At 45.4% G+C, this 5,150-nt stretch overlaps 1 non-coding gene across 1 annotated transcript; it reads left to right on the top strand.

Annotated features, from left to right (window-relative positions):
• The first annotated feature begins 4,569 nt into the window (after positions 1-4,569).
• TRNAY-GUA (transfer RNA tyrosine (anticodon GUA)) lies at positions 4,570-4,661 on the top strand. Its single transcript is given in 2 exon segments — positions 4,570-4,606; positions 4,626-4,661. It is a non-coding gene; the product is annotated as a tRNA-Tyr (tRNA).
• Positions 4,662-5,150: the final 489 nt, after the last annotated feature.

The raw sequence follows: 5,150 nt of genomic DNA, 5'->3' as shown, positions 1-5,150 counted from the left end.
TGTCACTGGATTGTTTTCCTTTCATTTGTCCATATTTTTACAGTCTTATATATCTGTTGTCGTTAATCTTTTTTTGTTTTTGATAAAATTGGGCTTGGGATGAAGACTTGTAATATCAAAGAGCTAAGCATTACAGATGTCTGAAATAATTCAAGATCTGACAATACAAAAAAAGTATAGGGGAGTTCTGTGCCCCCTAACATTCCCTGGTTGATGAAGATGAACTGGTGGTTCTCAGCCCCAAGAATTAACAAAATTACTTATTAGAAATGTCAGCAGCAAGACAGTGGGATGGCTCAGTTGGTTACAGCGTGGGGCTCTTAACAAGGTTGCCGGTTTGATTCCCACATGGGCCAGTGAACTGTGCCCCCCACAACTAGATTGAAAAGCAACGACAACGTGATCAAGTCCCAATTCCTGCCACTAAATATGCCTGCTGAATCTTCAGCCAGATGCTCTCTTTTTGGTTCCCAATGGTCATGATTTTCTTTAAGGTCAAAAGAGCTTATTTTGGGTTTTGAAACCCTCACCCCACTACTACGTAAGATCATCCTAAACTTATTTCTGCTTTTCAGAACTAGTTTTCCTTCTTTCACCTTCCTTCTCAAAACACAAGATATTTATTCCCCCTTTAATTTGCTCCTCTGTGCCTTTGTTCAAGTGCTGCCAAGTTGTCCCGGTCTTGATTGTAGAGCCCAGCCAGTATTTCTGCTTCTACCATGGTAATAGAAGGAGGAATGGCACCGCTTTCATCTGCAGTGGTGATAAAAGACCTTAAGAGTCAGAACATATGTAGGCCAACGAGCTCACTCTTGGTAACCCAACACACCCTTGCCCAGGTTTCAAGGCAGAGAAAGAAAGGATCCATTAAATAATTCTGGAGCTACCCAATGACCTCAGAGCCAAACATATGTACTGACCAAATCCTGCCCCTCACAGGCAAGCTCCTAAAAAAGAATGATTTGCTATGTTCCACACCTTCCCCTTATTCTCCAACCCACGATCGTCTTCCCTAAATTTTCTGCTTTAAATGCTGGTAATGATTGTCAATAATGCCTGAGTAACCAAATCAGGGCCTATCCAGGCTAGGTATATCACCTTTCTGATGGAACAACCAGCCTGGAAGTCAGGTCATCCTGGCAGATTCTACCCTCTCTTCCCTTCCTCCAACCACCAATCACAAAGCTTTTCTTGCCGGCCACATAACTTTTCCAAGAGAGGAACCTCCAAAAGGAGGAATATGATTGGGTCAGACAAATTCTGTCAAAGACTCCCCGTGTACAAGTAGTTTAGGAAGATAAGCAAGTTTCAAGGCCTTATCCCAGCAGTTCATAAGTTTGGGCAACCTCTATTATACAAACCGGAATCAACCACGCTCTATGGTTACAGGTAGACACTTCATACTACAGCTGGCTGTTTTTTCCAGGTGAATAATGAAAGAGCACTAAAGTGGATTCTTAGAGCTACCCTAAGACCTCAGAACCAAATCTCAGAGTCTAGTGGATTCTTGCCAGAAATGGCAAGACGATTGTCACTATGCTATATTGCGTTTTGGAAAATAATGCCTGGAAATAATTCAATTGCGCTCTCTTTGGAAGGAATGAATGTCCACCGTTTGAGCCCGAGGGTTCCCAGAACCCAAACTTCACATTAGAAAGACTGGTACAGCATTTGCGACGGTGGGGTAGACGGACCAGGGCCTCATAAAGAGAGTTCTGTCCCTGCATTGCGACCCCAACACACTCCAGGTACCACTGTTTTCCCTGTGAAATGCCCTACTGAGAAGTGCACTTGTATTTTCTGCGGGAAGTGCTAGGGTAAGAACTACTGGAACAAGCTTTTCTTTTTTTTCTTTTCTTTTTTTTTTTTTTTTTGAGCATATATTTGCATGCTACACCCTTAAAGTACGTGTTCCTGTTTGCGATATAGTCATTTGGGCTTGTGCCAGTCAAAGGCTGCCGGATTATTTGACCTGATAACATCACTTTGATTAAGAATAGTTCTACAGTGTAACTTTCCCTCTAAGTTTCGATTAAAATGACGTTACAGTAGGGTGTTCTCCAACGCTCTGCCACATCTTTTCTTCCATTTTATCATTGTTTCAGCATTGCTTTATATGTTGCATATGCAATTATCCAGGTTTTACATCTTAGGAACTGTACAACAGAGATAGGGGGAGGGGTGAAGGGCACAGGCTTTCTTGTACACCGTTAGGAAAACACTTTGCGATGAGCTTTTCTTTGTACGCCCTAGAAAATGTCAAATTTCAGTTTTCATTGTAAACTCAAACTTCTTCGCCAAATATTCAGAGCAGAAGGGTTACCGTCTGAAGCCCGCAAGATGCCTCCCTGGGTTTGCGGAGCCTGAAATCGCGTTTGCAGCCCCGGAGCGGCCCCAGCGAGACATATTCAAGGGGAACCCAGAATATCTGCGGTGTCGGGTAAAGAGGCGGTTCGGGAACCGGCGACTGGAATTCGAGTCCCCTCGGGAAGCTGCCGGCGAGGGACCGCATACCCAGAGTCCCAACCAGTAAGGCCATGCGGGGAGGTGGAGTTCAACTGCCGGCGCCTGCAGCTGTGTCCGGGTGGCGGCGCCCAGTCCCCCATGGGCCGGAGGGTGGCGGGAGGGTGAGAAGGGCGGGTGCGCGGGGTCCCCGGAATAAGTTATTATTCACAATAAAAGCCTGTCAGAGCTGCACTAAGGGCCCCGATCTCCAACGAAGCCTTTGGCCCACAGTAGCATCTTCGTTGTCCCTGAGTGGGACAGAAGAAGCCAATTTACAGCCTGGGTGGACCTAGGCTTGGTGGTGGCGTTGGCTTCGTTTGGCTTTTATAGAAAGAGGGGCTTCTCCCGGATTTGAACCCTGGATCTCTCTCACCTAAAGCAAAATAAAACCATACCACTAGATCAACCAGCTAGCCACCAACACAATTCCTCTCTTTTAAATGTATGGCTGTTGAATGTATGGCTGAATTTCATGGACTAGGCGCCAGACTCCTGGGCGGACTGAGACCCGAGGAGAGAAAAGGGGAAGAGGAGCTCTCCCTTTCCAACCCTTCTATGTGTGGCCACTTTCTATTTGTTCTGGACTTAAGGCTGAACATATAGAAGAGTCCAGGGGTCCAGACAGAGAAAGCTGCTGCTCGGACTCCCAGTTATTAGGAAAGTGTATTAAAGGACCGAGAAAAGGGTCAGTCCCCTTCTAAGTCAGCTTCTGCTTCAGGAAATCTGGAGGAATCTCAGGCTCAGATTGGCTGTGACTGAGCCCGACTGTGCTGAAAGGGCAGGGGGTGGAGGTGGAGGGAAGCCTGGATGCCTTCACGCCCTCACTGTCTTATCCTCCAAGTTCTGAGGGTTCCAGGGGTACATCCTGTGCTTGGAGAAAGGGGCCTCCCTTTAAAAACAAAACAAAATAACAAAACACAACCCCAGTCTTAGTCTGAGATAGCTGTAGCACTTTTATGGGTCCAAGCAGATTGGTGACAATGACACTAATGACATGTCTTGCATCCTTCACTTCTGTAAGACACCCACACCCTACCCCCACCTTACCCTAGGGCTCCACTCGTGGCCCTGGTGTTGCCTGAGCTGGGGTCTGAGGCTGACAAGCATGTACTGAGGGCACTAGTCTTTCAGCGACTTACATTCCAGTTTGGTCCTGATCAGGAACGTTTCTTTCTCATATATAAGGAGGTACTTTTTTTCAAAACAAATTTCTTTTAATTATTTGTTAAATTTTGTTTGGACATATATACTATTTAACTGAAATTTTAAAAATGTAGGTGATTCAAAATTAAATAGCAGCCTGTTATTTGATCCTGTAGTTCAGGGGTTACCGCATTGGCCCCAGAAAGCAGCTATCGCGAGTTCAAATCTCACTTGTAACCTGAGGAGAGTGCCTCAGTTTCCCCTAGGCTTACAAAGAAAGCAGTGTGCTATATTTTGGTCCATGCGTTGAAGCAGTCTTGAAGAAAAGAAACACTGTGTGATCTTTCCGGGAAAATCAGGTCCTGGAGCTTTGGGACGAACGACCTTAGAATCGGGGCTCCTATAATCCCGGAAAAGAAAGTAGGTGTTTTTGCCTTTCAGTAAATAGGGGAGAAACTAGATTTCTCAGATCTCTGCGACAGGACTCCGCGATTTGGGGGAGTCCAGGGACCTCTGCGGAAGAGATCAAATTAGCCGCGGCTCACTGGTAGTCATGACCTCCCACCCCCACACCTGGCAGACGCCAGAGCTCGGAGTCCAGAGCGCTTTCCTGCTTTGCCGCCTGCCTGGTGCCTCAGGTTCTACTGCGCTCCTGGAGCGAGAACTGGATGATCTTCCTCTGGGGGAGCGTAGTCCAGAAGCTACGCAGATACGACCCAAACCGGGTATTTTCTGCTCTGAGATTTCGTCCTCAATTCCTCAGACTCAGACTCTCCGGAGCCTGGGGCACAGGACGATTTACTATAATTTCGACAATTCTTAAGTTCCAATCGGAGTTCAAGCCTCAAACACAAAGAAGTCAAGCCCTGAGTAGCTGTTATTATATACACAAAAATCTCTACTAAGCCTCACAGGTCGTACCCTTCGATAGCTCAGCTGGTAGAGCGGAGGACTGTAGAGTATAATTGACTACTGGTATCCTTAGGTCGCTGGTTCGATTCCGGCTCGAAGGAAGTACTTGGGATTTTGCTATTGTCCCCTACCTACTCAATTTCCAGAAGGCTTTATCCAACTAACCCAACGACTGTGAAACATTTCTTTTAATTCTGTGCTCAGGCAATGACAGAACAGATTTTTGCCGACCATAAACTTGATTTTACGTGTCCTGTTTGTGATTATACAAATGTGGTTTTGTTTACTCAGATGTGAATTGATGGCTTTCATTTTAGATTTGAATGTTGACTCCTAATCTTTAAGACCAGCTAGCGCTGACTGAATATTGGGTAACACCCCTCAACCCCTCCTCCTTCCATAGACTTTTTCATTATCTTGAATAATTCATACTGGGCAATTCAAGGTTTAAAGAGAAACACTGTAGAAAGGCCAGCCTTTGGAAACAATACAGGGAGTAAACAATGCAAAAGACCAAATATACATATGGAAATGTTCCTTCATTAATAAGAAGAAATACACATTAAAACAAGGAGAAATTGATAAATGAT

Source organism: Rhinolophus sinicus, linkage group LG03 (genome assembly GCF_036562045.2).
Source record: "Rhinolophus sinicus isolate RSC01 linkage group LG03, ASM3656204v1, whole genome shotgun sequence".
NCBI lineage: Eukaryota > Metazoa > Chordata > Mammalia > Chiroptera > Rhinolophidae > Rhinolophus > Rhinolophus sinicus.
Note: the sequence above shows the minus strand (reverse complement) of the source record. Positions and strands in the feature narration are given on the sequence as shown.